This window comes from Nomascus leucogenys, chromosome 6 (assembly GCF_006542625.1).
Source record: "Nomascus leucogenys isolate Asia chromosome 6, Asia_NLE_v1, whole genome shotgun sequence".
NCBI lineage: Eukaryota > Metazoa > Chordata > Mammalia > Primates > Hylobatidae > Nomascus > Nomascus leucogenys.
The window spans coordinates 100,874,446-100,887,020 of NC_044386.1; the positions used below are offsets into that span (position 1 = coordinate 100,874,446).

At 39.9% G+C, this 12,575-nt stretch overlaps 1 long non-coding RNA gene across 2 annotated transcripts in view; it reads left to right on the top strand.

Annotated features, from left to right (window-relative positions):
* Positions 1-12,326, top strand: part of LOC105739897 — an 84,150-nt gene extending 71,824 nt beyond the window's left edge. For both annotated transcript variants that reach the window (XR_004030579.1, XR_004030580.1), the window contains one exon: positions 12,075-12,326. This is a non-coding gene — a long non-coding RNA (uncharacterized LOC105739897). The remainder of the gene's footprint in view (positions 1-12,074) is intronic.
* The last annotated feature ends 249 nt before the right edge of the window (positions 12,327-12,575 follow it).

The following is a 12,575-nucleotide window of genomic DNA, read 5'->3' on the forward strand; positions in this document are numbered from 1 at the left end:
CTTGTCCTGTTACAGATGTGAAATTCACTGATATATGCAACATATTTAGTAGACATCTACAGGGTTCTCCATGCACCCCATAAATTCTACCTGTTCCCTAATTATTCCCTTGGAGGAAAGTCTTTCCTTCAAAGACTCACAATTCTGTAGGAGTTCAGGGACCATCCTGTGTTTCTGGCAGAGCTGAAATGTATCCTGGACCACAGAATGGAAGATGTCCGCATGCTCTGGGTTGGATGGAGGCTTGAGTGAATTCTCACAGCACAGACAAATGTTATTTTCTCTGGACAATTTAAAAACAGTGGTGACCACTTTCTACTTTTGGTTTCCCCATGATGGCAAAAAGAAATACAATTGGGCTCACGCTTGTAATCCCAGCACTTTGGGAGGCCGATGCGGGCGGATCACGAGGTCAGGAGATCGAGAACACGGTGAAACCCCGTCTCTACTAAAAATACAAAAAAAATTAGCCGGGCGTGGTGGCGGGCGCCTGTAGTCCCAGCTACTCGGAGAGGCTGAGGCAGGAGAATGGTGTGAACCCAGGGGGCGGAGCTTGCAGTGAGCCGAGATCGCGCCACTGCACTCCAGCCTGGGTGAGAGAGTGAAACTCCGTCTCAAAAAAAAAAAAAAAAAAAAGAAATACAATTGGACTCTAAGGTGATGGTGACTCATGATGCCTGCTCCCTTCATTGCTGCAGATCTTTGCTTCTTATTCTCTATTATCTACCTTGTCCCTTCTTTAATCTCCCCAGATCCTGATATCTAAAGGCAGGACATCTCAACTCTCTATCTTAAACTTAAACCAGCTGCACATCTTCATGCCATTCAGCTTTTCAATGTAACTGTCCAGTACCTGCAGCCTTTCTTTTCTGGTTCTGCATTGGATGATTGATGTTTCATTGACCTTGTGGAGGCAAGAGGGTACAGGTAAGCAGTAAAGACTCCAGGATACCAGTGATGACATTATATGATGCTAAAGAGTGTGTGTGTGTGCGCGCATGTGTGTGTGTAATGGGCACAGCCCTATTTTACTTTTGAGACTCCGAGACCCAGTGATAAGTGAATTGGGCAAGGCCACACTAAGAAGACAACTGCTGCCATCTTGGGCTTGAAGAGATTCATCTTAGAATACTGAAGGGAGAATTTTCCCCTCCACCTTTACAATCCCTGATTTGGAAAGATCTTCTCCTGTGATAATTAACTGGTCCCAGGCGTTGCCCTACTCAGCAGCAATGGATGGGTAGGAGGGAAACCTGGAGATAATAATGGCAGCTTTCAGGGAATCCCATCCTGAAGACATTACCTTCAAGACCAGAAAGAAAAGTTATGCTCTCATCATTTTCCTGCATGTTGGCTCTACTACTCAGCCCTTTACCCCTATCCCATCCTTCCCAACAATGAGGAGGTGTTGAGTTACCTTGTTAAAGAGACTGAATGATGCTGCCACCTTTGTCCTATAAGGAACTACTTGGTTTGAATTTCTCCAAGTCTACGCCAAAATCCTGAATAAGTTTGGCCCACCTTTGGTTTATACTCTTTAGCCAGCCCTGCTTTAACTAGGCTCCTGTCTGCCTGAGAAATATGTCCCTTTCCAGACACCTGTTTGTCCTCTCCATAGGCCTGGTATGACCTGGGCAATGTGACACCCAGAACATGCCTGGATCTGTACCTTATCACTAACCAAATCCATGTAGGAATACTAACTATTTGAATTCCTTAGCTCAGTATCTGAGTCTGAATATGCATAGATTAATATTTCCCAAATAATCTGATTCCATTAGCGATAATTTGAGAAATATCTTGGGACAGCTGGACAGACTTCAGACCTTTTCCTTAGTCAAACTACAATGCTTTCAAAAGTTTTCTAGCACAGTTTGGCCTGCAAACAAATTTAGTTCATTTCAGTAGGAGGTAACAAAGCTTTCTGTACCTGCCTTCTTCTGGTGTAGTTCTTGTTTGCAGTTTATTTCTCTGCAATGTCATGGGGGGAAGCCAGGTAATAAATAGATACAGATAGTAAACAGACTCCTAAGTATTTAGTGGGGTTGGTCGGATTTACGGCTCCAGTGTCGTAACACAGAATTACCCAATTCCTTCAGCTGTTTAGTAAGTTTCACATTATCACACAAATCAAGGGTGACTCTCTTAAAGTCGTGGTGATCATCTGAATGCTTTTCTTCATCAGATGTCAAAGTAGGAGAAAGACAAGTATTTTGGAAGGTTCTCAGACGTGAAACACCGGAAGATGTCTGTGAATCTACCTCCCACTCTCTATCACCGTACCCAGGAATGTATTTCCTTTGTTATATTGACACTGGCAACTCCCAGATCTGATTGCCTTGATGTAGCCTGGAGCTACGAGAGGTCCTTAGAATCTGTTCTTGCCAGTGGCCCCTTTGCAGAATTAATAAAAAATCTTATGCACAGTAATAGCAAAGCTTTGCTCCCTCTACTTGACTTTTGGGAAAGCTTGGCTCATTGGTAAACATGTAATGTTCTTTATATTAAAACAGAGTTCTGATACTCTCAGAGTTGGGGCAAATTGTTAGTCTTTCACCAAAACTTGAAAGGCTTTCTACGTTAAGATCCAAGCTCCTGCCTTATAAATATTCTGAATTACAGTCAATTTTGGAATACTCTTGTGGCAGAGAAATTAACATGCACCAAAAAGTCCAGGCTTGTGTTGAGTTAGAGCCATGTGACTAGTTCCGGCCAATAATACATGTGTGCGAGTGATACATGCGCCTTCTGACAGAAGCAGTGAAAAATTTATGAACAATATTTTAGTTTTCTTTCCTCTACTATGGCAACTTAAGTTGTGTGAACCAGATAATGGAGTTGCAGGATGATGGTTCCTACTCAGCCTGGGTCCCTGAGTGACTGTATGGAATAAAGCTCTGCCGACACTTGTTAGACATGACCATGTGTAACAAATAAGCCTTTGTTAAGCCACTGGCCATTTGGAGTAATCTGTTACAACTGCAGAACAGAGCATATCCTGATTAACAGAATTCTTACTTCCCAAATTTCTGCTTCCTTTCCTGGCTGCATAATGTGTCCAAGCTGTCTGTCGTCTACATACTCCTTTACCCTATTTATGGCTTACACTATTTCATCTGACCTTCATGGTCTATTCTAAATGTCATCTCCTTCCCAAGGATCTCCAGTTTCCAGTTGGATGGGATACCCTCCTCTTTTCTGCTAATAGAAAGAGTAGTATACCTCTCTTACGGCAATCATCTCATTTGCTTCTCTTCCTCATCCATTTAACTCAGAGCTCCTGGAGGGAGAAGACCATGTTTGATTCACCCAAACACCTCAAGGCCCCAGCTGAACATTCTGTGGTAGCTGCAGGTGGATAGTATTTAGTTTGAATTGAGTTTTCTCCTCTCATGAGGTTAGCAATGCATAGGCCAATGTAGACAGCACTGTGAAATGATTTTAAATAAGTTATCTGCCTGAAACATAGCAACAGGGAGAGAAGAAAACAAAAAAAAAACCCTTTACATGAGTAAGTGTAATTCTCAGAAAATAAGACAAATAACACATCAGAAAACACATAGGAAGAAAAGTGATGCTTGCTGAAGAACATCAGAATGGGAGTTAGGAAACAAGCTTCTAGATTGGACTCCTTTGAAAACTAATTCTGTGATCTGTCTGGAACTCAGGTTCTTCATCTTGTATATGGGATCAGAGGCTGGACGATAAATTAATGAAGGTATTTCATTCTGGAATTTTACTTACAGAAACCCCAGGTGCTGAGACGTTTTCCAGGACTAGGATGAAGTCTCCACCTTGTGGCTAAATTAAGTTCTGCAGTCACTCAACATGATGAACATCAAGATCCAAGTCAATTTAGTGGAGCAGCGTAGATTAGGTCAATAGCTTCTGTGAGAAACAGAAACACATCTTCTTAATGCAAATGCAGCAGGACAGGTTCATTCACAGCCATTTGGAAAGGAATTTAAACTTGGACAAGGAACCGTGCAAATATATTTATTCATTCTTTTACTAAAAAGAGGGCCTGTCTTATCTTTTCCAGCCTTGCATTCCTTGGCTTGTGGCCCTTTCCTCCTTCTTCAAAGCCAGCAATGTAGCATCTTGCTTCAGCCCTCACATTGCCTCATTCTTATCTGTCAAATCTCTCTCTACCTCACTCTTATAAGGACACCTAGGTGATCCAGAATAATCCCATCTCAAGAATTTTTAATTTAATCACTTTTACCACATAACATCCACAGTTTCCGGAGATTAGGATCTGGATATCTTTGGAGACCATTATTAGTCTACCACTGGGTGAAAGTGAAGGGGGCTGGGGAAAGTGTTTCCAGGAACACAGTGGTCTCTCCAGTGCCCCTTCCACCACTGCCATCATTGGTGAGATCATTGGTAGCAGCTGTGAGGTGTGATAGAGACTGACTTTTCTCCAGTTCCAGGGGCTCCAACTGGCAAAAGCTCATGACTGATATCATCCCCCTGACTTCAGTGATCTGCTCAGGAATGGGCACTTGAACAAATTCAGACCAGCTCAGGAGCCTCTACCCTCCACCCCCATAGTTGTGGAAAAAGTTTTCATATCAGCTATTCTAGAGGTAGCAAAAAGAAGGCGGAAAGATTACAGCCCTTTTTGTTTGTTTGTTTGCTTGTAAGCCTTGTGGTTCTATTTGACTTTTTAAATTATGTGCATGAATTACTTGGAGACATTTTTTAAATTGAAGTGGAAAAAATAATTTAATTTAAAAGGGAAAACTAACAAAAGTAATATAATTTCAGAGTATTGATTATTGTCCAGAATATGCTTTGTTTTATTATTTTGCTAATAAAATTAAATTCACTGTACATTGTTCCAGAAGTATGTTGACTCTAAGGAAAATGTTTTAAATGGAATATCCTGAGGATATCATTGTGGGGAAGTATTGGATGTCCTTGATCTTTTCTGTTCAGTGTGGATGTTTTCTAGAAGACAGCACATCTTAAAGATATTTCAGGCTTCTTATGAAGGAAACAGCAAACCCTTTACAAACTATATTTTCTAATTTTCTTGTCTTTTCTTGAAGTACCACTGTACAATTCTTGTTGGAGAGCTACTGTAATTATTCGTGACATGTTTTTCTTTGGCCATTTCTCTATAGCTTCTACTCAGTGCAGCAACCTCATAAGAACATGAGGTCACCCTCTCTGCACATGGATTTTGAAAGCTGCCATAACTTCATGGGTTCAAAGCCAGGTTCTCTTGGGACCTGCTTCCATGCAATGGCAGTCAGCTCATCATCTGCTGTGGTTCATTCCCTCAGCTTTTGACTCGGTCCTGGGTGTGCCTGAAAGAAAACCCTCTTTCCTCATTGCTGTCCTGAAAAACAAAACCCTCTTCTAGTTCTCACTAGAAGAGTGGCATATTGTTTTGGGGGAGGAAAGTAGTGTCTCCATGTGTCAACTCGTTTCTCTCCAGGCACACAGTGCTCCAAAGTAAGGGATGATTACAAGCTGTCTGACAATGAATGAACAAATTATTCAAAGTGAAAGGGTTTTAAAGATCAGTGAGTTCAATGTTTCCTCAAATGCGGAAATGCCTGCAGAAACTCCCTGACACAGATACATCCCTTGCATCAGATACAGTATTTCCAGTTACAGGAAAGTCATGACTGAAATGCATGGAATCAGATTTTTCAGATTGAGAGGTCTAAGGTAGTATTTCTCAATGTGACGTCAGTGGAACACTTGCAGCAGGGTCACCTGGGATGTTCATTTAGGATTCAGATCCTTGGGCCCTGTCACCTACTGAACCACACTGTCCAGGGATAAAATCCAAGCATATGCCTAGAAGAAAGACTTATTAACTACACTGAAGATTGAGATTAATTGTACTGGACTAACTCTCCTATACAATTCTCAAAAAACCTGACATCTATTTGTTGAATGTTATGGCTTCTCCCTAGAAAAAGACGTATGTGTGCCTAAGTTGCCTGCTCCTCCACCCCCGACATTATCATATATTTAATTAGAAAAGTCAATGCCATTGACTTTTTAAAGCCAAGGGCCTCCTAGAATTATGTTTTGCAAAATGTGCTATACACATTGCTTATGGTATATCAAGTAGTCCACGTATGGTTAGCCAGTTTTGGAGATAAAAATGATGAAACAATCCTATTTACATATGTTTTATGAATTTGAAATGTAATATTAATTATACTTTTTAAATTCCACTGCATTTTCAACTATTATATCATCATAAAAGTTGTAAATGTGCTCCAAGAACTGCGTTGGTAAATTTGTTTCAGCTGTCATTCAGCTAACAGAGTCTTGTGAAAATTTTCCAATGTCGCTTGTATTCTATTAGTTGTGATTCGTGTTCTTAAATTGCTGCGTGGAAACTAATCTATGGTGACAATAATCAGGGCTTGGGAAGGCTTGGTTGTAAACAGGCTCATGACCCTGGGAACTTTTGGGGATGAAGCAATTATTTTCTTATATTGATTACGTTGGTAGTTCCATGGATGTAGCTTGCCAAAACTCATTAAATGATACACTTTGAATGAATGTATTTTATCATATGTAAGTGATAACTTGGTAAAGTTGATTTTAAAATGTGAAGTGTTGGCCAGGTGCAGTGCCTCATGCCTGTAATCCCAGCACTTTGGGAGACAGAGAGGGGTGGATCACGAGGTCAAGAGATCGAGACCATCCTGGTCAACATGGTGAAACCTCGTCTCTACTAAAAAAAAAAAAATACAAAAATTAGCTGGGCATGGTGGGTGGCCCATGCCTGTAGTCCCAGCTGCTGGGGAGGCTGAGGCAGGAGAATCACTTGAACCAGGGAGGCAGAGGTTGCAGTGAGCCGAGATCACACCACTGCACTCTAGCCTGGGCAACAGAGAGAAACTCCGTCTAAAAAAAAAAAAACCCCAAAAAAACAAACAAAAACAGTAAGATGTGAAGTGTTATAATACCAATTTACAAGAAAGCATATCAAAAATGATTCATTGAAGCAGGTGGTTAGTGATTACAAATTTAATGAATATACTACAAATCAGAAAATTACACTAGATGTAAATAATAAATAGAGCACCTGTGAAGACAGAGGTTGATCTGTATATGCCGAGAGAAATGAAGATACGAGAGAAATGAAGATACAAGAGAAATGATGTCACCAGCCGAAATGCTGTCACATTGTTATCTTCATTCTTTTAGAAGAACTAAAGAAATAAAAGAATGAGCATCTGAAAATTAGATTTTATTGATAAACATTGATCCATTCACCCATCAGTCCCACTGTGTTCTATTACAAAGTTTTTCAAAACAGCAATGTGAAATCTTTCAAGGGTTTGTGAAAAATAAGGTATAGCATCTCTTTGGTGAGCCAAATGAGTTTTTCTACAATAAGCTTGGTATTTTTCACCCTAAAATTGATGTATTTTAGTGTAAAAAATGAAGAGGTAGTGAAGTGTAATGGAGGGTGGGAGCCAGGGTCCTCACTGTTGGAGTGGGAAGTTACAGACAAGCAAAGGGAGGAGGCTAGAGTAATCCATGGGTAATTGATTAGAGTGGGAGACATCCATATAAACTCATATTTAGCTTAATATATAAATAGTACATGAATATTTATAGATATGTGTATACATGGGTTATATAGATATGTGTATACATGTATTTCTCTGTTTTGTCAGCTGAGAGGAACTAGAGGTAATAAATGACACCCAAGTAGTAGCAAGTAAAGTTAGAACTCAGATCCTGGTTTCTAATACCATTCTCCAATAGAAGGAATCAGGGCTCGTTGGAGCAATGGATGATTCTAAGGATGGAGGAGAAACATCTTGTAGTGCTGGTAATAAGGAAATGCACAGAAAAACCCACATTGATGAGGCTATGCCAAGGGATACAGGAACTGACAGAAAGCTCCCAATGGCTAAAGGCAGAACAAGCTGTGCAACAAAATAAACAAAGTAGTATTGAACTATAACCCAATATATAAAATAAATATCCATGGGTCTACACTGATATAAACAAATGATTGCATAAATAAATAAATGGAGAAGAATAGCCAAATCTCCAGTGCAGAAGAATTTCAAATAATTTATGCAGATACTGTGAGGGTTAATTTTGTGTGCTAACTTGGAGGATGTTTTCAGATGTGATTAGCATTTAAATGGGTGCACTTTGAGTAAAGCAGATTGTCCTCCATTATATGGGTGGGTCTCATCCAATCAGTCGAACCATGAATCAAACCAAAAGACTGCCCTCCCCAAGCAGGAAGGAATTCTTCAGTGGACTGCCTTTGGACTTCATCTATATTATTGGCTTACCTGAGTCTTGAGCCTGACGACCCACACTGCAGATTTTTGACTTACTGGCCTCCAGAATTGCATGAGCCAATTCCTTATAATAAATCCTTCTCTCTACGTATACACACACATACATCCTATTGGTTCCGATTCTCTATAGAACCCTGACTAATACAGGTAATTTGCACTCAAGAAAAGTGAGCATGATTCACATTCCTTACGTGTGGGATGCATATAGTGACTTCTTTCCAAGGAGTACAGTGTGGAAAATGCAGGGAGAAGAGTAACTTTACAGTGAAGAAGATTGGCAAACTACCTCAGCCAGGTGACCAAGGTCAACATCAACAATGACCAATCATGTTGATGGTATGTATCCTTGATATCATGAAAATGGCACTGTACCTGTGATCCTCCTCCCCTACCACATAATCCCAGTCTAATGAGAAAAACATTAGACAAATCCAAATTGATGAATATTCTACAAAAATACCCGACCAACATTCCTCAAAAGTGTCAAGGTCATCAAAACCAAGGAAACTTGGAGACTTTCACGGCCAAGAGGAGTCGAAGGAAAAAGGACAACTAAATGTAGTATGGTATCCTGAATAAGATCTTGGGAGAGAAAAAGGACATTAGGTACAAACTAAAGCAATCTAAATGAAGTATGGACTTTGGTTAATGACAATATATCTATATTGGTTCATTAATTGTGACAAATGTACCATATTAACATAAGATGTTACTAACAGAGGAAACTGTGTGGGGTACACAGGATCTCTCTGTACTAGTTCCTTAATTTTTCTGTAAATGTAAATCTACTCCAAAATAAAAAGTTTGTTTAAAAACAAAAGAAAAAAGGAGGAGGAGGAGGATGAAATGATGGAAAAAAACAACTAGGGAGGCACCTTTTAGAGTTACACTTCTCACAGCAAAAAGAACTACAAGTTATTCTACTACCAAGAAGCTTGCAGGGTTAGCCACAAAAACCAATGATAAGTATTGTACCCGGGAAAATAATCAATTAATCTTTGCAGTTCTAGTCAGATCATACTATTGGACACCATATCATAGCAATGGCATACGATAGATTACAACAAATGCTATTGTTTAAAAATTATCCAAAATGTAGAAATAAAGCAAAAGATTGCTTGTGCTTTCAATATTATATACCAGAGCAGTGTCTGTCAGGCCCACCAAGCATTATTTCATTTTTTAAAAGATGGACTCTTGTTGATTAACTATTTTCTGTTAATTAAAGCCAAGACTCTGAAGTCACGTTAACTTGTAGATTTTTGTATAATGGAGATGCAAAACATTAACTAGTTATATCTCTGACTTAGCAAATTTATTTGGTATTCCTTTCCTAATAGACTGTGTAATCTTTTTTTTCTCTAATTTTTCTTTCAATCATTCTGTGCACGTTGCTGGTTTCCTCATCAATAAATCAACAGCTCATTGACACACATTTGCTTTATATTTGTATGAGTGTAATGTTTTTAACTTTTTTTTTTTTAAAAAATGCTTTTATCGTGCATGTTCAAGGAGCTATTTTGTGTTTCAATTAGATGACATAGATCACTGGTATTTGATCATGCATGTTTGCAGTACATATATGAGAAGAAGCTCTTGGTGGCTTCTGTTTATCAAAGCAGTTCTTTAATCAAAGTTTTTAAAACCAAAGACTGAAACTAAGACCTAAAGTTTCTATAAACTAGAAAACCTAGATATGTCATGAAGATAGCCACTGCTACTCAAATACAACTCGTACTTGGAAGCCAATCCATACATTGCATTTCTCTTAAAAAGCACTAATTTACCAAATATAGAGCTCCTGACCTTGATTCAGTGTTCACAAAAATTGTAAAAATTTTAAATATAATCAAATCATGCCTACAGAGAATATGTATTTTTAGCAAATTGCACCAAGAAATTGGCAGCAAGGACAAGATTCTGCTTTTCCCTGTTGAACCATCCTGGCTGCCAAAAGAAAAGGTTTTTGAAACAAAGAAAGAGCTTTAAAAAGTTTTTATGACACCCGTGATACCAGTGTGACAAAATGTGCACAGGACTTTTTCTGTCCTCTGACAATTTTAGAATGAAGTCCCTGAGCCGAAAACAGAAAGTGTGAAGTGTTATCAGATTCCAAAAAGAGCTGCCCAGGAGATGCCAAGAGATGGAAGAATTTGCCTGGATCCCATCAACTCACCACAGCCCTTCCTATATGTAAGAACAGGAACCAGAAAGAGAAGGGACCCTTCAGAGTCGGAGCCCAGGGCTACGGTTTTTTACTCTCCACCGCTGCCCAGGCTAAGAGTTACCTTCAGAGTTGGGCCCTCAGTCATGCCTGCGCAAGTGAGGGTGGTGGGACCTCAATCCCTGGCTAGACAGCTGCATAGGCAGCTAACTTGCTTCTGTCTGCCCTGTGTGTCTAAGCAAGAGAAAAGAGAGGAAAGAGACAAGAAGCTTGATGCAGGATAGGCAGGAGCTGTCGGGGAGCCTCCTGCTCTCCGTAGCCCACGTGGCAGGGTGAGCAGGACAAGTAGACACCGTGGGAGGGTGCCAGGCTTGGCACCTTACTAAAGAAGGCTGTGGGCTGACCAGGGAATGCAAGGAGGGGGGCATCTCTCTGGAGGCAGGAGCTGGGGAGGGGCTTACCTAGGGGTGAAGCTGGAGTGACTCTGCCAAGTAAAGATAATGTGCGTGGGGAAGCCACCTGTGGAGTCTCCTAAGGAACACACCCGTGTCTCCACAATAGCCAGCCTCCTATACAGAGCGCATCTGCTGAGAGAGAATGACATTATACCAGTTAAACAAAATACCTTTGCCCCTCTTCTGTAATTCCTTCTCTCCTGTCCAAAGGTGGAAGCAAAAAGGAGAAGGGAAGGCGGGCAGGAGAGAGCATAGATTATACTCAAGTCTTACCTGCTGCCTGGCTGGTTCTGGGGAGCAAGAGAGAGGGGATATGAGGTTGAGTGAGTGATTGAAGTTTAAAATGAACTGGACCAGAGTGTGCCTTTAAATATCGCTTGAGTAACTGAAAGTAAGCAAAAAGCTACGGGATTCGCCTAAAGCATCTTTAAGTGATGGAAAAGAGAGATGCAGCTAATCAAGTTTGAAAGCAAAGATGAGGGAAAAACACCATTTTGTGTTATGGCTTATTTAGTTTAGATGGTTCAATAAATTCAGTTACACCCATTTTGGAGTATATTTCAGAAAATAGTCTATATCTTAAGTAGCTTGAATTTATCACTTAAGGATCATAATTTTTAATGTTAAGAATGTGATATTAGGATTTATTAAGATTCAGTTATGGGACAAACAGCTTGATTTTCAAGAGCTTCATTTTCTCCAGGCAATGATTTACTTTTCTCATTGAAGAGAGAATCTTATATTGGCTATGTTTTAAAGTCATATCAATAGGCTGTAACAGACTATGAAGAAATTCTTTTTAGATTCAAGGTAACTAGAGACCATTTGCCTCTCATCATAATGATATACTAAACATTTATATAGCACTGACTATGTGCCAAGTACTGTCTAAGGTTCTTTGCTTATATTAACTCAATATATATAAAAAAATCCTCTGATGTTGCTATATGTGAAAGTTCTTTACAAGCTATAAAATGCAGCATAATTATCAGAGGATATTACTGATATTATAAGAATAACAATTACTAAGACAACAAGAATGTTTCCTTGTTTCAGAAATCAATTTGAGTTGATGGGAATTTAAGAAAAAAATGTCCAGTGCAGCATATTCTTTCATCACAACATACCCCATTCCTTCTCCAACAGGCAGCATCATGGAGACCATGGACCCCTCTGCCATCCCACCCATCTTTGAACCAATGCAAACTGTCTTCAGAACTCATGCCCTTACATAAAAAGGCTCTACAGGCAGATCACCTGAGGTTGAAAGGTGAAGCCAGCTGGACTTCCTGGGTCCAGTGGAAACTTGGAGAACGTTTCTGTCTTACAAAAGGACTGTAAAATGCACCAATCAGCACTCTGTAGCTAGGATTGTAAAACGCACCAATCAGTGTTCTGTAGCTAGCTAGAAGTTTGTAAAATGCACCAATCAGTGCTCTGTAGTTAGCTAGAGGTTTGTAAAATGCACCAATCAGTGCTCTGTAAAAACGCACCAATCAGCACTCCATAGCTAGCTAGAGGTTTGTAAAATGAACCAATCAGCACTTGGTAAAATGGACCAATCAGCACTCTGTAAAATGGACTAATCAGCACTCTGTAAAATGGACCAATCAGCAGGACATGGATGGGGACAAATTAGGGAATAAA